At 41.9% G+C, this 20,853-nt stretch overlaps 1 long non-coding RNA gene across 2 annotated transcripts in view; it reads right to left on the bottom strand.

Moving 5' to 3' along the window:
* The window catches only part of LOC108112514, a 42,795-nt gene extending 33,962 nt beyond the window's left edge, over positions 1-8,833 (bottom strand). The window contains exon 1 of one of the 2 annotated variants that reach the window (XR_001772657.2): positions 4,239-8,833. This is a non-coding gene — a long non-coding RNA (uncharacterized LOC108112514). The remainder of the gene's footprint in view (positions 1-4,238) is intronic. The other variant, XR_001772658.2, reaches the window with a different exon arrangement.
* Positions 8,834-20,853: the final 12,020 nt, after the last annotated feature.

Below are 20,853 nucleotides of genomic sequence, written 5' to 3'. Positions count from 1 at the left end.
TTTACATTTTGGTTAGATTCTCTCGCCAATTTCTCTCCGCATTGCTGGTTGCGAAAATCTTTGTTTGTTTATGGCAAGTTTTATGTATTGGCCGCTTTGCAAAACGCCAAACATGTGGGTCTATCTCTACGAACATACATATATATATATATATATATGATATACCATATGTAGTATGTGCCGGCCGCTAAAATCGGAACATCTGGGTATGTTGACGTAATGCGAATGGAAATAGCCAACGATTATTCGGGCTAAACATTTCAAACTCTTTGTTTATGGGCCGAGTATCATCTTTGGCTTGGCTAATATGCTCATTTTCGGTTTGGGGATTTCGGGAATTGTTTGGAGTTCCATTTCTGCTCTCTCTCTCTCCCTCTCTGGACCAACATTGAGATGCTGTCTGGTTGGCAAAGCCATAAACTTGACAAGAACTACTGTTTGTGCTTGGACTAGTAATGGATTCGTAATTCCCAAGGATATCGAATAGAACTCCCCGGCCCCAGATGTCAATTAAGGCCTTTTTGGGGAGGGCTACCAACTGCAATTGCAATCAAAGTCTCCCGACACAAATTGCACTCCAATGGTTAGGATATATATATAGTGCAGTAGGAAAACAATTGGCCAGGATTGGCATGGAATATTGGATATTTATTCAACTTGGCCCCAAACTTGAACCGAAAATCATGCAAATTGTTATATATATTTCAATATTTTATTAGCCCAGGGAAACGGAATCCAAATGCGAATCGGATTCCGATGGCTATGGCGATGCGGATTCCTAGCCATGGCCATAAATTGCAGCAGTTGCTGGTTCTGTTGCGATTTTGGTAAGGACGAAGGACGAAGGACGTAGCACTTGCTGGCCATAAATATCGCAGCCATTACACAAAACACAAAACTGCAAAAGGGGGGGCGGGAGTGGGACGAGACAAAGGGGCGACACACACACACATATAAAGATAGAGAAACATGAATGGCACAATAAATAAATCGGGTAAGCGGCGTTTTAAAACAAATAGAAAAGAAAAAATACACAAGCTGAATAAAATAAAAGCAAAACAACAAAACAATTCCAAATGCACAACCAAAGTCGGGATGAGATAGGCGTTGAAAGGGATTCAAAGGCGGGTGGTAGCAGAGCCGCAGGCGGAGGAGGAGGTAACCCCCATCCGAAATAGCGAAATAAAATTTGCATTTTTTTGCGTTTAAAGCTTCGGTATCAGCAAAACTACAACATATATATATATATGTAGTAAATATATAAAACAGTAACAACAAAAACCAAATGAGAGACATCTCATGTGCAAAGTCAAAGTCAGCAGAAGCGAAATGTTATCGGTTATTGAACAAGTATCGTTCAGAGGGGTAGCGGATCTATATAGCTGTATAGAGGGGAGGGGCATGTCGTTGAAGATGCTTTATATGTGCATATGTATGGTACGCCGATCACTGTTGTTAGGCCTTATAAATAAACGTGTGCGGCTCATCTTTATGTACATATATTTCTCTGTCCTCTGAAATCGGATGAAGGTGCGTCGTATGTTGATTTATTTTTTGGTGTTTTTTTCTTCTTTTCTTCGTTTTTTGCTGAGCTTTTTGTTTCTTATGTGATAGCTGTGATAGCTTTTAATGAGAGGAAATTTCCTTTTTATGTCAGTGACAATGCGGCGGATAAGTAATGTTATGTTAGAAGTACTGGAAACTTGCTATCTTCTTTGAAATCTTGTAAGCTGAAGATGATTATTAGCAAATTTGTATTTAATATAATTGTGTTTTAAAAAATGTTGCTCATACTTTAAGCTTGAGATCAGAATTTGAGTTAAATCTAAGTTCCTAGTAACAAAACTCAAAAAACCTTTCCATTTAATTGTTGTAAAGTAAATGAGTAATGTACTCAAGCACATCTTAATTTCCTTAACACCCTCTTTATCTATATTCCTCCCATTCCTTCTCTTTGTTCTGCCTCCCTTTCAACGATCAAAAATCATTTGATGTTCTTTGGCCCTTTCAGGCGACTCTAAAAACTTTGCCCGGAATCGAAACATTTTCAATACATTTGATTAAACCGGGTCCGGCTGCTGACCATCTCCCACCTCCTCTTCACTAACCCCACCCACCCCACATTCTCATCATCGTTGCTGATGGCCAGGACCATAAAACGTTTATCTCCCACACTTTGCTCTTTCGCTCCCTATCTCTGGCTCCCTCTGTGCCTCTTTTATCGCAGTATCAATAAATTAATTTGAAAACTTTGTCGCTTCTATTTGATTCTGGGCGGTGGACCAAGCCACCCCACTCAGCATTTTCCTCCTGCTCGGGCTCGGGCATTTTTCTTTTAATTTTTTTGGGTTTTTCTATTTCTTTTTTTTTGTGCAAATTTTCGTCTGTTTCAAATTCGTTTCATCGTCGGTATCTTGTATCTATAAGTTAGCATCGCTTTCTGTTCCCGTTCAGTTCGCTGCTGGCTCCGTGTAATTTGCTCTCAGCCCACTTTTCCCTACCCCATCCCCACTTTTCCAGGTCGTCTTTTACTTTTTGGGCAAAGTACAACTACAACTAGGACAACTATGAGTTCAGTGCGATGGCAGTTTGCTCGACAGGCAGTTAACATGAAGCACCGCCGCCGCTCGGTTTTTCCTCCTGATTTTCCCAACCCACTTAGCCAACCGAAAACATTTTCCGCCCTCGTGTGTGTGTGTGCGGGTGTGTTAGTATTTTTTGGCTATTGAATTGGTTTTATGCTCATGCATTTTATATGAAATTGTCTGCATGTCTGTCTGACTTTTTGCCCATCGTGTCACGCCCACGCCCAGCGCCCCCGCCCATGCCACCCAAAACTTGTAATCTAAACCAGCACCCCCAACCCCCTCTACCCAACGATTTGCACCATTTTCGGGAGAACTGCAAAAATTTACATCGCTTAATTCGTTAGCCGAGAAAATGTTTTTCGCCTGCAATTAGTGGACAACATTTGTTAGCCAAACACTTTTCCAAACGGGAAAGCCAGGCAATGGCAGGCGGTAGGCGGCAGTAGGCAATGCAGGTAGAGCAAAAGTAGAGCTCTTATCTTTATTACAAAAAACGTAAAAACTGCCAAAAAGAAAGAAAATGTGGGCACCCAAAAAAAAAAAAAAAAACGACTAGAAAAGAATTCGAATAAGAAATTGAAGAGGGAAGAGAAATGAGGAAGGCAGCGGGGAAAAATTGTGAAATGGAGATGGGAAATTTGTTGTTCTCCTACTTGGCTCTCTCGTATGCTCGACTTTTATTTGAAGTAGAATTTTAATCCATGGTTTTTTAATGCGGGCGATAAACTTTTACGGCAATTGTCGACGGCATTAGCGAGGGTGGTTCGAGAAGTGGTGGTGCTCTTTTGCCTTTTTTTCTTTTTCCTTAGCTGATCGGCCAAGCTTAACTTAAGTTAACTTAACGTAACCGTTCAGGTGAACAAAATCCAAACACACACCCAGTCATATTCCCTGAATAGTAATACCCATACGGTTTCATTATGCTCCCCTGTTGACGCTTCTGATGTTTAATGCCTTAATTAAATGTTTCATTAGCACGCTCGTCGCAGGGGCGTGGCTGGCGCCCGCCCATCAGGCCCATACTTCTAGCCATCTAGCTTAAACATGCAATCGAAAATAGGTGGCATGAATAATAACTTTGGCTGGCTATACGAGGAAATTGACTGCCGAGTTTGCGTTTTAATCTTCAGATCTTTAATTGTGTTAATGGTGTGATTTTATTGGCTATATCTTTGGGTATATCTTTTCTAAAACAATTATCTTGGGGCGGGTTTATAAAAGTTGGATTAGTTAATATTAAAGCAGGAATTAATTTAGGAATTTATTTTAAACTATAGTCATTTGTTGGTAAGTTAAAGGGAAACATTAATAAGAAACTTGGTGGATTTTTCAAATCATAAAATTATCAGTTAGAGCTAATAGTTTATAGTTATTACTCAACATTCATTTATTTATAACAAAATTAGCTTTTCCAACACAAAATACTACCCCAATTATATTAAATTTCATAAAAACAGATTTATGGCCATACCATTTTAGCCAAAAGAATAGAGGTTCAATATTAGATACAATTAGGGTCATAATTTAATATTAATTCGACTCTGTTGGCCTCTCGAATTTTCGTAATTTTATTTGCCGAAATGCTATCAAATCCAATTGGTTATGTTTATATATATATATCTATATCTATATCTATTTACATTGGCTTACCCGCTTTTTCTTATCGCCGATTCTCTCCCCCCGTCTCTCTCTCTCTCTCGCTGACTCTCTAATAGCCATCTCACTTGTTCAATTTTTGAAAAAATTTCAGATGGTGCCCATTCAGAATTCGTGTTGCGGGTTTTTGGGTTGCGGCATTTTTATGCTTTTGATTCAGTTGTTGCTGTTCTGTTTGCTTGTTCGTTGTGCCATAAAAAATCCATTTTAGCCGGGCCAACACGCCAAACCAGTCGGTCAGATTCAGAGTCGCCGAGTCTAGCGTTTTGTTATAAATTCACGACTTGACGGCAACCACTCGGCTGCTACTTCTTTGCCTTCTCGCTTGCTCACGGTTGCCCACCATCGTCTCTTTCTAGTTGATGGTATGACAAACGGAGATGGCAAGGAGCGACCTTAGCCAAGGCTGAGATTGAAAAAGATGACAAAGATGGCTGCAACATCCGGTTGGCCATGTGTGCAAATGGGCGTAAGTATGTGTGTGTATGTGTGTGGCTGTGTGGTGTAGTGTGTCTTCCCATATGGGCAATACAAATTCCAGACAACGCCGGCAGCGGCGTCTCAGTTTCAGCCGCAGCCTGATTTTGAGTCTGTTTCTGAGTCTGAGTCTGGGCTTGGCTATGGGTATGGGTTTGGGTCTGCGACTGATAACTGCTCGGCGCCCCTCCCACTGCGGTTTCAGTCTGCCTTCTGTCTGCCAATCTACACTTGGCGAAAAACTAGTACATATTATTTTTTGTTTTGAGTGCACTTTGTGGTGGTTCGAAGTTTTGAATATCTTCAAATTCTTTTGGAAGTCACTTCTTAATGATATCCATCCAGATCCCAGACTAAGACTGGATTGATTAGACCCAAAATAAAATATTGTGTAAGCTTCTTGAAGAGGCGTTATGTAGTTGATTAAAATACAAAGCTTGTTTATCAGCAGTTATTTTTACAGAAAGTGTTCCCTAGTCTAGAACTTGCTAAGATATCAAACAGCAATCTGCTGTTGAATACTATAAGATGAGATAGACTCTCAAGATGTACTGGCTAATAAAATTGAAACTTGATTTGAATATGATGATTCTCTTTCTATATTCCAAGGCATTATCCAACTAATAGCCAAGGTTTATATACTTTCTTGTAAAGTAATTTCAAATAGATTAGAAACTTGTTTCAAGAGCCACCGCACTGCACTGCTAAACTTTGCAAGCGCCTTAGTTCCGATCTCTTGAGCAAAATCTCGGTTCTATAATGCCATAATGTCATAATGCTGGCTGTATGGGTGCGATGTCTGGGCCTGTCGTTCGCACTTTGTAATTGCAACTGTGCGAGTACGAGTGTGAGTGCGAATACTCGTGTCTGTGGCGATAGCTCTTGTTGCCGGATTGAGCGACTGCGGCAATGACGCATTGGCTATGTCCCAGAGTTTTTGGCTGATTGTTCACTTTTTGTTGTATTTTATTTTATTTGGAATATTTTTGTATGATTTTTGCACTTATTTAGCTGGAGCACTGTTTGTTCAAGTGTGTGTGTGTGTGTGTTACTGCCTTTGTCTTTGTTTAACATTTGCACTGTCAGTTAGTGAGGTTGTGTATGTGTGTGTTTCTATGAGGGGGCGGCTGGGCGAAGAGAGAGAGGCAGGAGAGAGAGCCAGCAGACAACCGGCACAGACGAGACGCGCAGAACGAATGAATGGAGTTTCGCAGCCAGCGAGCGAGCAAAGCTATGTTCCGATTGTTCGGAGAACCGAAGAGAACCGAAGTCCAAGTCGCACGAGCACGAAGTTCGTGCTCTCATTCGCCGGCTAGCACTCTCTCGGTGGCTCTCTTTTTCCAGTCGGCCATTGCTCAGGCGTGTAGGTCGTCTAGAGGCCGTTGCGTCCCGGCTCTCTTTAGTTGGCCCGAAGCGGCTCTCTTTTGTTGGCCAAAAACTGCAAATCAAAGTCGAGGTCGTTGTACGAATGAAAGAATGTCGGCATGTGATTGTTGCTGGCGTCGCTGCCGCTGTTGGCGTCGCTGTTAGCGTCGCAGTCGCTGAATGATGTTTAATGCCGGGCCCGATCTGCCACCCAACTACCACCCTCTACCTCTCTGCTCGGCCCCCTCTCACTCATACTCTCTCGCTGCTGCATTATGCTGCCATGTATCTGTCTCTTTATTTCGCCTCTGTGTGCGTGAGTGTGTGTGTGTGTGTGTGCATGCCTTAACTTGGCTTTCTTTTGAATAATGTTGCTTCATGCTTTCGCAGTCTTGGTCTTCATCTGTCTACCGCTCCTTTTCCCACTCGTTCCACCGCTCTCTTACTAGCCAACCTTTAGCGCCCTCTCTGTCAGCGTCTACACTTAGGGAAAAGGAAATGGGATAGGATGTTGGCCTTTTCGTGAAAATTCTTACTTAAAATGCGTATTTAAAAATATTTTAAACTTCGAAAAATACATTTTTTTTGTTCTTCAAGCTTAGGTGCTTTCTTTGCCTTTAACCTTTTCTTTGAAAATATTAACTTTAAATTAATTTAACATTTCTCTTTACCTTTGAAAATACAAAAAGAGAGTTCTAATAGATCTTAGATCTTTTAACACTCTTAATAGTTCATTTCGATATCGAATTCCTACTTCATTTTCGCGCAGTGTAGGCAAAAATGCTGTTACTTTTTATGTGCAACCCTTCCGCTGTCCACCCCACTTTTGAGCCACCCAGAAGGAATTCAGTTAGCCTCGCTCGCTTTGCCCCTTTTTACTACCTTTTTCTGCTACTACTACTTTTTTTCTCCTATTTTTGTCTTCCTTTTTTTAGTAGATTTTCGGCTACCTCGTCGCTTTCGCGCGTTTGTAATAAAAACTCGTTATAAGTAGAAATTCTTTTCTTTTGGGCTAGTTCCACCTGTCCTCCCCCCACCGCGTCCACTGGTCTGCTTTAAGCACTCTTTGCGGCCACTTTTCTTTACTATGATTTTTTTGCTTATTTTCTTAGCTTTTTTTCTGTGTTTTTTTTTTTTGCCATAACAAATGTGAGAACCACCCGAGGCTGAAGCGGCTAAAGGCTTTAGAAGTCTTAAGTTAACGCCCCCCGAAAAACGCCATGTTATCTGCTTTCGGCCAGCTTAGCTCAATTAGAGCTAATTTGCTTATCAGCAGTTAGCGGGGATGCCCTCTCTGCCAAATGAAATTGTCACTTTTGACCGGGCTGATAAGAGTTTCGAAGGCAAAAAGGCGATAAGATAACCGCTCACGTGTAAAAACCAGAATCGATCTGCCTACAGAAACTGCGAATTCATTCCGGCCACGGACTATTTAACATCATTTATCGTGAGCCGTAAATACAAGGCTCCAAAAAGGAGAAAAGGGCTGATGAGCGACTGAGACGCATGATTAGGCAGAAAGTGATTGGCAGTGTTATTGACCAACAACAGCAGCGGCAGGAATTTGCATGGACAACGGGAATGGAAGTTGGGGTGCGCTCGCTGCTTGGGAAAAGCGTAGCAAATGTGCTGATGAATCGGTTCGGTTAGATTGATGACTCGTTTATTGCATTGAGAAAGTACGCTAAGGAATGGAGAGATGGTCGAAAGGAAAGAGTTTTAGATATACCCACATTTATAGCACTTCCTGAATTCTTGTTTAAGATCTGCTTTTTCGGTATGTTAAGGCTTAATTTCTTACAAGAATATATACTATATACTGCGGAGTCTTGAAAATAAAAGTTTTTACTTTTTACGCAGGGTAATATTTCCTCCCTTTTCCTTTGCTTCTTTGAAACCAAAAACCTTACCGCCCTACCCTCTCTTTGTCACACATGTCGGATACTTGATATTTGACATTTGACATTTATCTACCTTTTGTAATAGAGGCTAACCCCAACCCTTTGCCGCTTGTCACTTGATTATAATAAATGCTTCCCTAATGACTGCTCACTCACCTGTAATTTTCCAGCTCCAACACCGTCACACCTGTCATAAATACTCGTTTTCTGGCTTCCCATTGAGGTTGTTTTCATTATATATTTGTTTTTCTTTTTGGGGAGTTGTCGCGACGTTAATATTAAATGGAAATGGATTACGGCGAATTGATTATGAGCCCGCCGGAATTAAATTACACACGATACGATATATAGCCTTATAGAGCGTATCAGAGAACTTAGCCAGTACGACGAGAGTACAAACACACAGACACAGCAAAGTGTACTTAACGGTTTCAAATTCCGCTGGCTGATCACTTGGAATTTATGTTGTTGTTTCTTTTTCTTTCCTTTTTTTTTGGTTTTTAGTTTAGTTTTTTTTTTTTAGATAGAGCAGCGACCTGCGACTGTTTCGCTGGAGGCTCTCGGCTCGACTGTCGCTGCACTTTTGCGGCCCAAAGGCCAGAACTTGGCTAAAGGGAACGAAAGGGTTCGTTCGTTGAATTCTTCTTCCTCTTTACTTTTCTTTTTGGCCACTCGATCGGCCAACTGGCTGATAGCTAACTGGGAGCCGGGCAACCTCGACTGGCGGACGTTGCGTGGCTACTGAATGCCAACTTCTTGGGGACTGGCCCAACGAGAACTGCCGTGAGCTCTCTGCTCTGCAACATTTACGTCGTGGCAGCGCGGTGCGACAGAGAGCCTTGCTGTGCGGTCGACGCGCTTACTGCGCTGCACTATGCGCTGCAGCGGTTGAAAAGAGCGAGGGGAGAGTCGGGAATGAATGGTAGAGGCGGGGTGGCCAGACAACGAGTGCATTGGCATAGTAAACTTTTGCACGAGGCGCCAGCCTCTCGCTCGCCCTCTTTTTCTATCTTTCCCTCTCTCTGTCGCTCGCGCGCGCTCGTTGTCTCTGTCGCTGCGATGCCGTTAGATGCGCACTTGACGTCTGGCGTCGCAACAAGTCGGCGGCAGAGCAGTCAACTGCAGCCGAGGCAGCGGCAGAGACGCCGCTGTCTGTCTCGCCTTCGTTTGGCAGCAGAGAAAAAAGGGATTCCCCGAACTCCAAACGAATCGAACCGAATGGCAACGAACCGAACCAAAAAAAAAACCGAACGCAAACGAACGACAACGGCGCCAGCGAAGTTTTTCTATAGTTTCTTTCGTTGATTTTTTGGTGGCTACTTTTCGGGCTTTACTAGCAAGCTGAGAATATTATAGTCTTAAAATATATCTATAATATCTAAATAATAATAATAAGCCAACAATTAAGTTGAGTAGTTCTTACTTATCCCAAATCTAAACACATATTTGTATGTAGACAGGCAAAAGCAAGTCTATAAATTGATTGGTTGAGAAGATCATAAAGTAATAAATCGTGGTAGATAGATGAGTGGACAAAGATATTGTAAGAAAAGGGATTGGTAGATAAAAAGTTACCAAAATTGAAGTAAGTATTGTTTTTAGTAGGAAAAATGTCTTAATAAGTCAATAGTAAAACAGACTTAGAAAGTCTTTTTTGAACCTTATACTATATATGGTGGGACTAGATAAGCATGAAGATTCAAAATTAAAGGTCAGACCCCAATAATAAAGTATAGTAGTCCAGCCAGAGATCGGTTAATATAACCAAGAAAGCATACGCAAAAATAAGGTTTACAAGCCAGAAAGTAGGCAATACAACCCCACCAAAGTTATGCCAGTTGTAAGCCGCTCGGTATAGATTACAATACAAAACTTGGCTGAGATGGAGAAAAATGAAGAGAGGGGCCAAAGGACTAGAGTGAGAGGTAGGAAGACCCACGGAAGCCACGAATTTAGCCGGCATTTTGCAGTGCATCCGCTCGGCAATCGGCATGGCATAGGGTGGATTCTCTCTCTCATTACAAAGAACTATAAAAAAAAGAGAAAGGAGTAAAGAGCGCAGGACTTAAGAGTACGAAAAGAAATCAGTTTTTTGGGGCAGGTCAAGTCGGTTGAAGCGGCCCGAAGAGTCCGCGGAAGCCAGCTGACGGACACTTGGACACCGAACACGGAAGCGGCGCCCAGAACGAAGCGAAAGGATGCGTCGCAGTCCCCGGTCGTTATTAGATTCATCTTGTTTAGCGCTTAAGCAGCTTGGAGCCATGCCTCTGCAGCTGGGGGCAATCCCCAACTGACCGTAAACCTTGCTCGCCTTCTTTACGGCCATCCCTAGTTCTTCTTCTCCTGCTCCTGCTGGCCACTTTTCTCATCATTATGCCAGCTGGATTTTTATGCCCAGCATCTGCATCGTTTCATTAAAATGATTATTAGCACATCTTCAGATTCAGAATGACGACTGTGAGTGCACTACTGCCGTTTTTCTTTGGAATCTAGACTTTTGCACGGGCATTGTGGCCGGCAAACATCTAATTAGATGGATCCTCAAGCTGACGGCTGATTAGGCCGAGGGTCCTTGGCCAATTTGCATTGTCCGCTTAGTGCTGACATTGCCTCTCCCACTGCCAATGCCACTTTAATTTCACTCGATTTAATGACATTCAACTACCGGCCAACCTCGCCAGACGACAGCAATTAAATTATCAAACAATTTTCCAACTGCAGAATTATTATTAAATTTTGTGCCGGCCTCGCCACGCACAACAAACACCCACACACCTTCAAAATACTTATTGGCATCAATATGTATGTGTATATATATATATGTATATGTAAATGTCGAGATTTGCATGTGTGGGGACCTCCTTTGCCCTCTCCGAGGACATTCTGCACACATGTCGCCTATTAACCGCGTACAATTTTCATATGCAAAATTGGCAAAATTTTCGATATGACCAAAAATATGCAGCTGAAAATCTGATACGGAGGTAAGTGGATAAAATGAACAAACGATAAGGGTTTAGGCTTTATTTGGTAATAGCTGAGACAAAGACTAAGATTAATAATTAATTATTACGATTTAAAAACTGTTTTAAAAGTTATTTAAATATGTACTGAATGTGGTAAGGTGGGACTGAACTAGTAAACTAAAATCTAAGATAAACATTTTCTTGGCAATATAAATTGTTTTTAAAATCTTTAAAGTTTAATATTTAAATATTACTAAACGAAATACCATTTCACGGCAAAGCTGAAGTAAAAGTCAAAGTTTCTTTCATCGAGAAACTATTTGCAATTTTATAAAATAACATTTAGTAATATAAGATTTATTTATTTATTTATGAAGAGCTAACAATAAGTTTAAAACTAAGAGCTACTAGGGTCAGGAGCAATAGCAGCTAATGCCTTCTGCTCGTTCATCTAATCTAATCTAATTATTAAAAACATTTAAAGAAAACTAATTACATCGTTTTGTGTAGCTCTCATTTCCAGTACTTACTGTTCTTCCAAATGCTGTGTGGGATTTTGCATTGCCCCCCAACACCCTCTCTCTTCTCCCACTCTCTCTCTCTAAAAATTTCAAACTGCATTTTAGGCATTTTGTCGCTAAATTGAGTTCCGGTTTTAGATGGCTTTTGTGTGGGTTTTTGGTCCAGCCACCAATCCCTGCCATCCTTTGGCTTCGCAGGACACTGTGTTTGTCTGCTACATGTTTTTCACATTTCTTTTTTGTTTGCGTGTGTGTTTATTTTATGGCCGTCGCAGTTTGTTTTACAAATATTTTTATCCCGGCTCTCTAAATAAATTCGCATAAAATTTTTTGGATATCGTCGCCGAATTGCCTTGTAATTAAACCAGAAATGCTGCTGTTTGCTGCCAAAAATAGCTGGGAGCCGTAACCATTGCCCAGTAACAAGAAGTTGGCAGCAATTAGCGATGGACACTAATAAATTATTTACAAATTTCTGCGTTCGCCATAAACAATCCATAATGCAGCAACAGCAGTGGCAATAGCACTGCCAGTTTGCCGTAGAGTGGGCCAAAAGGGATTTTTTATTCAAATGATTTTCAAATGGGTCGGGGAGGGGGGAAAAAAAAAGGAAAAAAAGGCGGGAAAAGTGGCAAATTATGGCAGTAGCCACGAGAGCTTTAATTAAACATTAAAACGATGCTAATCAGGGATCCCAGGGCAATACCAATTCAAAACTAAAAGCCTGCATTAAAGCGGGAAAACGGTTGGTTGGCAAAACACCCATTAGATGGGCCTCAGCAGCTGGACAACGAACAACAAAAAAAAAAAATCGGAATATATATGCGCAAAATATTCAAATGCATCTAAATAAATATGAAAATTTTATAATATTATACATGCAGATAGGCTGGACTAAAAATCATTGTAGTGCGTTCCCCTGAATATCTCTCACTACTTTTTGGTCCTTTCGGTAATATTGAAAAGGATTAACTTTGATCAGGAATGGCAATGGGAGGAAGAGTAGTTGCCAAAGCAGGAGCAGTCACCGTAGCAGAGGGGCACAAATTAAGCTAATTGCGCGCCAGATATGCAAACACACTCTCAGCCCAAGGGGTCGCAAGTAGGTGGGGTCAATGGGGGGTCAGGGGTCGAGCACATTAATAGTCGCATTTGCATAAAGTGCACTACACCAGGCCAGTTCGATTTGGATGGACGCACTCTCATTGTCAGTCTCTCTGGGCCCTGGGACTCACTTCATCCCGATGATGAAATGTCCTGTCAAACTGACAGCCAACAAAAATCCATCTGTCGAACTGTGAGTGCCGAGTGTCGAGTGTCGAGTAACCTGGCCCCTGTACCTCTGCCTAAAGCTATACACCAGACAATATACATACATATATATGCGGGACTGATTGACAGGTCAAGTCAATCGAGGCTCTAGCTGAATTATGCAAAAATTCGCAGCCACATTGGCTGTTTGAATCCAAGATATCATAGGGATATAATTCACAGATCAGGCTGGCGAAAACTTTTGCCTTATCCAGCAGACGGCAGCCAAAAAAGGGTCATAAATTCAGCGCTTAAAGCCAGCTGAATCCGTCTAATTGATTCGATTTACTTGGCTACAACTTGGAGCACTCAATTAGCCAAAGGTGGCAGCTTGAGTGAAAACTTTTAAGCTGCCAAATTAAATGAAGTGTGTCAGGGTGAGATCCTGGTGCTGGGGACCGTACGCAACTTTTTGGCTAATTCTAGCGGATTTTCAGGCAGGCAGCTAATTGGAAAAGCCAATGCCGCGTACCACTTGACGTATACTTAATCTTTCTGACACACAAACACTGAGAGTCCTGTCCTGTGGTCCCTGTGCCCTCTCGGTGGTGTATGTGTGTGTGTGTGTACATGGGGGTGTCAGGACATCTCAAATGGGTTAACAGACAAGCTCGAAACTTGACACACTCTCCTAGCTGGGCAAGATGCAAAGCAAATATAAACAAATCAGCGGACAACGAGGAGAGTCAGCAAAAATGGCAAACACCGAAAGGCGAAGGGATGACGATGGATGGTAGTAGTAGTAGTGTGTAGTTCGTTCGGGCGATTGGGTTACTTTAAAACTTGCACATCAGCAGAAACCTGCAGCAGCTGCCACAGCACACAAAACATATGGAAATTAAATTTCTTCCGCCCGAAAGGAAACAAGACCAAACGGAAAATGCCAGATTTTGTTGCAGCATTTTTGGCGCAGCCTGAGCCGAAAGGTATCTATATGTGTGTTTTTGTGTGGGTGGGCGGTTGGTTTTTAGAAAATGAAACTTTGCACGACCATCGAGAGCCTCCGCCCATACATATAGGCAGGCTGGCAAACCAGCCAAAACCGTGCAAACCTCGAAAAACAAGCCCGGAGAGCCCTGAAAGCCGAGAACTGAGAACGCTGCCCACACAACTGCGGCTGCGAAAGCACTTAATCATCTTAAACCGTTGTTTGCACGGTTTGCCGCAGACGTGGCTGCCGCCTCCAACTCTGCCATCCGCCCTCATCCTTAACGCCCCGGCCACACCCCCCATTTTCGTCCAGGCTCACTTTCGGTCCTACACGTGTTTTCATATGCTGCAACGCACGCAAAACAAAAACAAAAGTCTAAAAAAACAAATAACAAAAAATGGAAAACAGTTTGACACTGGGATCCAAAACGAATGGTAAATATTCTACTAAAGGATAGTTTAGGTTATTTTTAAAATTGCTTAAAAGTATGCTATAATATAATTTCCAGTCGGAAACCATTCTTCCTATAAAGTATTTTTTAACTGAATACTTTTTGGTATTTTTTTAAGTGTTTCCTAAACCAATTTGTTTCTGATATAAAAACTATTAATTAAAATATTACTTAGTCATGTATCATCCAAAAATGATCCTTTTTCTTAAAACTAATTTATTAAAAAACATTTTGTTATCGATTAATTTTTATTGACTGAAAACTGCAATAATCGCACCACCACCACTGTTACTATTTAACCCCTATAATTTTTATCTTTTTTAGAGCCAATCCAATATCACATATTTCTCCCCTTATGTGGCATTCCTTTGGCCAAAGTGTCTTTACCCATTTTTGCGACGTGACCAGGTAAAAACCAGGAAAAAGAGTCCAGGGGCCCAACAAAAACGGATATATATAACATCCAGGTTGAGGAGCAGAAGCCAGGCCACGTTATATCTGCTGCCACCTCAGCGGTATCCCCCAGATTCCCCTTCTCTCTCCCGCCTCTCTCTGCCACCTACACATTGACCAGTTGCGCAGCAAACTAAACACGTGGCAGCACCTGTCCAACCGAGTTTCATATCCACAACGCCCCCGCTTCCCTCCCCCTTACCTTTTGGGCCCCTGGTGACCACATTTCATACAGTTTCCAAAGCTAAACCGCATTTAGCGCGCGTTTAGTGGTCGCCATTCTGTTTGCCATCGCTGCGCGTTGTTGCCCAGATTTATGCAATGGAAATATGCCACTGTCTAAAGTTTCAAGTGCCATTCAGGCCCTGTTACCGCTGCCACACCTCCTCTAACGCCCTCGTCTACACACAGACACACACACACACCACACATGACAGGGTAAACACAGCCGCCACTGGCTGAATGCCTTGCTGCCACGGAGAAGTTCGCTTGGGTTTTTGGTAATTAAAAAAATTTTTGCTTATATGCAAATCAATTAGTATGAACCAGAGATGATGGGGGAATGGCGGCGACTGTGTAGTTTGAAGGAAAAGCCCTCGAAAGCAATATAGGGCTTTGTTGTTGGCACTCCTAATTTGCATCTCTGGTGCAACATTTGGTGGCCCCAGCACAAAGGCTCCAAATTGAAAGGCATATATGCAATCCTTAGAAAGATGATATGAGCCAAGTCCTAGACTGATTTGCGCAACAATTTGGTATCATCCTCGAAACATCGACGTCTGATGCAGAGAGAGAAATATTCTTGGAAAGGTTAAAGTTTCAATATTGAAGATTTCCTTTAGGAAACTCCAAAAATAAGTTGTCCAGCTTTCAGAATGTATAATAAGTACAAAAATGTAAAATCTGACTTTTCCTGACCTTTACGCCCATCATCGTTTTATGAAAACTTAAACTTTCCTTCCTTATCCTCCTGATCCCTTGTTAAGATCAAAAAACCAATAAAATTGATGGGTAATTTGAGTGATATTTTTCTCTGTAGGGGTAAAGGGAAGCCAGGAAGCAAAGGCCTCATTTGATTGCCAGGAGCAGCAACAGTTTGCTCTGCACTGCGGCCGTGTCCTGTGGCCAAAATGGATGGAAAAGCGAAGAAGAGCGGTGAGGAGCAGCAGGATGCTTTGCATATTGTGTACTTAACTTGTTTGACTGCCTGAGGGGGAGTTGGTGGAGGGGCTTTTGAGGGAAAGAGTAAGGGGTCTGAAAACTAGCAGAAAACAGCGGCAGCAACAAGCGATGAACGGCAGAAAGTTCTGGCTACCCTTCTTCTCACACGACTCACAACTCTTTGAAGCCAAAGGGCAGAAACTTGCCTCGGCTCCTTCAATTTTCCCCCCTCTCAATCTCCTGCTGCACTACCACCGATTTTCCCAAGCAGCTAGCTCGCATTTCAACGGCAAGAAAACAACTAAAAGTCAAATAAACAATTCAACTTTGCGCTGTCAACGAGAGAATGCAGCCACGTCGGTGGAAAACTTGGGTTAAAGGGGCTCAAAACGGTGGGAAGGGGAGCTGCTGCAGCAACATCATCATCGCTCATAATAATACAAGGAGCAGCAACGATGGAGGCAAGAACAGACCGAAGGCAAGCCTTCCACCATAGTTTCTTATTTCGTTGCTTTGCATCTTTTATTTATTGTGCTGTGCCATCGCTCGCTTTTTCTTTTTCCTCCTCTTTTTTCCCCAAGAATTTTCCTTGTTCGCTCGTGTCGCCGGCAAAAGGTTACAGCTCTTGACTTTAATTGTTAACAAGTGACTGCTGCGAGCTTAAATCATTGAGGACACCTATGAAAAATGATGAGATCATAATTCACATTTTCCCTACGCTCCACGTCGCATATATATTTTCCTTAAGAAGACCCGACCCAGGATGATGACAAATGTCCTGATCCTGATTAGGTAAACATTAAGACTTAGGCAAAGAGACAAGGGCCTTTGTTGCTCGTAACTCATCATCATCATCGTCATAATGGCCAACGTTGCGTATGCTTAACACTCGTCAACACAGCGTATGCGTGACAAATATCAAGGGAGCTGTCATGGTTAAAGGTGGGAAGCCCGGCTACAGCCTGGCGGGAAAACAACGAAAATGGAGCAAAAATAATTAATACTTTCCGGGCAGGAGTTTTCCTTGAATGAATCATGAACGGGCGAATGCAAATTGAAGTGGCCAACTTCGGAACTGGCCAATTGAGCTGCTGCTTTTGTTAAAAGAGAAAAAAAACCTAGAAAAAAAAACAGAACAGTACCAGCAATCGAGGTGAATCGCATTTGAAATTCAATGAATTTCGTCCCAGGTAAGAGGATGAATGGCCAAAACGAGTGGGAAAACAGTTGGAATGAAGGGGGCTGGCCAGCCTGACAGGAGACACGGTCCTGTCAATTGGACGCCACTTGAGCCGAGGCGAAGGATTCGATTCGATTCGATTCGAGTCGCCTGCAGCTTGGAGGTGCTGCCACGCTCTGCATTATGGATGACTTTGGACGACAAATGGCGCCCGTTTGCATTCCCCATCCGGATTCAATTTGTGACAAGTCGGTTGAGCAATGTCCCCGGTCAGTGCCATAAATTGTTCAGAGGGATCCGAGGGATCAAAAAGGAATCCAATGGGTCAGAGCCAATGGGTAGCTGCCACACGCTAATTATCAAGAGTGCCCGACCGACGAAAACGCATTAAAAATGTGTGTGTCTGCAACTAGCAACTCGTAACTCATGTTGCTTGCTTTTGCTGCTGCTATTGCTGCTGCTGGTCTTTATTTATGGCCAATGGGGATTATTAAGGGCAATTAAAAGGAGGCAGCATCATCAAGAACGGAAGACTGCCGCTTGTTTACAAATGCAAATCCGCTTTAAATTTTAACACCAATAGTTGAAAATTCGGAAGCCAATAAACAAATTGGCCTCGGGGAGATGGCAGCTCAACAAAAGTCACTCTGACACGAAGAGTACGCAATAACAATTAGGAAAAGCTTGCAGGCCGGAAAATTCCACAAGGATCAAGTTGCAACAAGATGCAACAAATCGAAATTAATTTGAAACTCTTGCTGCCACACTGCCAGGCCAACACACAGGCTATCAGGCTGACCGGAAAGATTTCTTCTCCAGCATCTTGAGGCAGACATCAGTCCCAAAGGACACCCAAAAGACCAAGAATATTTCAGGCCAAAAGCGAAGTGCATTTGGACAGGACAAGTTGTCAAGTTGGCCAATTAATAAATCAATTTGTTTCCTCGTATTTAATTTTGCATTTATTGACTGTCACTTATCGGCAGCAGGCAAGCCCTTGGATATACGAGTATGAAGTAGCCAAAAATCAACAACGGAGGGAAATTCATTCTGTTTACAAAGTTGAAAATTAGAGGGTATCGAAGCAAAGTCAACTTATCGGATTAAGTACTTTGAATTTAATGTAAGAGAATGATTATCTTGGATTAATTAAAAGTTGAAGACACTTTTGTTATCATATTAACTCTGAGTTTTAATTGTTGCTCTAAAATTTTGAAATTAAAACCGAAATGGTCGTATAAACTTAAGCTAAAAGCAGGATCCTAAAGTTTTTACTTAAAATATATTAAATTTGTAATGCGTTAAATTTGTTAGCACTAAATTATTGCTTTTATCTGAGCCCTTTACGGATGTTTTTTAGTATATATACACGACAATTCTACTCTAATTTTCAGACCTAATAATCAAAGTTACAATTTTATTTGAAAAATTTTAACATTTTTAAGCTTAAGGAAACGTTAAAGATTTCTTTCTAAAAGGTTTATTTTTTTTAAATTTGGTTTATAAATAAAATTGAATTGATATTTGCCTTACTAATATAAGAATGTGCCATTTACTTTGCTTCCTTTTTGGATTTTAAATATCTCTTTATATGGGAATTCAATTATGATTTAAACTATTTATGAATTTAAACTGAGCTACATTTTATTTTGTGAAAATGCACATATAGCTTATATATGAGAAAGTTTAGAATATTTTAAAATGCCTCTCTAAAATATATATTAGTTTAAATGTAAGAGAGCATAAGCTCTCATGCAACCAGAATTTATGAAATTTCCCAACTCTAAATTTGTTAATAAGAAAATTTCCATAAGCCCTGCACATATGTACGAGTATCTGCGTTAAGTGGGCTTCTAGTCTTGGCTAGAAAGACACACAGGAAATTTAGTTTGGGAAACCATGGCGTAGACGGAGACGGAGATGGAGACTAGGTCGAAAAGGGGTTCGGCGAGGGGGGAAATGGTGGAGTAGAAGTGGAGTTTTGTGTTGCTGCGGTTGTGGTAATCATGCAAGACACGCTCGACTCGTGGAGCAACCGCAAATACATAAATCATGCGGCTATTTTAAGACCCCCAAAAACCGAAAGAAATCTGGAAATCCAGTGCGCGGGAGAGGGGAGGGAGGAGCGACGGTATTGGAGGTACCGCCGTTGGAGATGAACAGTTAGGCTAGTCCGTCCAGGTAAATGAACTAAAAGTGCGAAGCGGCGCGTGCAGAGCGACAATAGCAGCAGCAACAACAACAACAACAACAACAGCAATAGAAAAGCGTTAAGCGATCACCGAGCGAAATGAGATTGCCACACTTTCGGTTCGAGGGAAAGAGATGGTGCTATGCGGAGCGGTAATCAGCACATTTGAATGAACAGCGCTGCCTGCTCACACATCCCCATTCATTCGAAGCAACGACCAACGAACAAACAAACAAATAAAAAATAAATAAAACCAACGAAAAAAACGCGTTAAACAGCTGACAGTGCGAGCGGCGACGCCGACGGCGAGGCAGATTATGCAATCGTTAAAACTGTAAACGGTAAAAGCGCTCTGCCCACTGGCCAGCAGAGGCAACGGCATTGGCCATGGCAGAGGAACAACAGAGGGTCAGTGGATCCATGGAGCGTGTCCAGAAGTCTGGAGCCCAACATTATGCCAGTGCATCAGAGAATCTTTAATTTTGAGATATAAAATAGTTTTTATTATAAGATGTATAATTTAAGATATAAGATAGATTTATTAACTTAGAATTTGATTAGTTTTAGATATTGAAAATTAAATCATTTTGTCATTTTAGAATTCCAAACACCAAACAAAGAACATGAATAGACAAACTAAGAAAAGTTCTTACACTGTTGGATGTATAATTTTGGTAATAAAAAACTTAACGTAGGGCTTAGAACAATCTTAGCTTAACTATGAAATATGATATATACTAACTACTGTCTAAGACAGAGAATAAATTTATAATTAAGGAGCTAATAAACTAAAACTAAACTTTAAACTAGCAGTAAAATATGACCTTTCAAGGTTATGTTAGAATATTCCTTAATTTCAAAACCCATCACTGAAAGAAAAGTTTTTAGTGCTACCTAAACTAGGTTCTTCTGGTTTATCTAGTTCTTTTTTCTTTCAAGCAGTTCTAACCAACACTTCTGCGCTGGCTGCACAAGTTGGCCAAGTTGGCCGCCATCGCCAGCTTCGTCGCCGGTGGAATTGGAATGTGGAGAAAGTAGGCCGCGATCGTCTAGGCGCTGGCAGCAGAGATCGCTGACTCTTTCGGTGGCTCTCAAACGTGGCTGGGACTGCGCGAAAAACCCGGCTCAGACTGAGTCTGAGAGCCAAGAGTCGCGTGCATGCAGCATTCCATGTGGCAGCTGATGTTGTTGCCTGTTGCCTATGCTACTATTACTGCTGAAGTTGCAGCGGCGTACTAACAGTTAGCCGCCCGTTGCAGTTCCGTTTGCAGCAAGCGGATTTCTGAGCCACACTAATTGGTCTCAATCTGTCTGGGAGACAGAAGAAGAAGTGCCAATCGAGGGGGGAGGAGGGTGTGTGCTTGCGGGGTGTTTAGCGGTTAGCAGAGGGGGGCCGGTCGGCAGGGTTGTTGCACGTTCGAGTTATTAGCGCAACATTGTTGCAGCCAGTCGGCCATGCAGCTAATGTCTTGGCCATTAGTCGGCCGCCTAAATGGCCGGCAGACAGAAAAGGGGGAAAGGAGGGCTCTCTGAGCTGCTCACCCAGGCAGCAATACTCCAGGGAAATAATGTATTCTTGGCTTTTAAACTAAGATTCTGAAGTTAATAAAAAGTTTTTGATAATTAAAATAACGTAATTAGTTTTGTATTATAGATTCTCACGAAGAAAGTAACTTTAAGGAAGGAACTTTATAGCAATAT

The sequence above is a fragment of the Drosophila eugracilis genome, unplaced genomic scaffold (genome assembly GCF_018153835.1).
Source record: "Drosophila eugracilis isolate 14026-0451.02 unplaced genomic scaffold, ASM1815383v1 contig_90, whole genome shotgun sequence".
NCBI lineage: Eukaryota > Metazoa > Arthropoda > Insecta > Diptera > Drosophilidae > Drosophila > Drosophila eugracilis.
The sequence above is the reverse complement of the archived record's forward strand: the minus strand, read 5'-3'. Positions and strand labels throughout refer to the sequence as shown.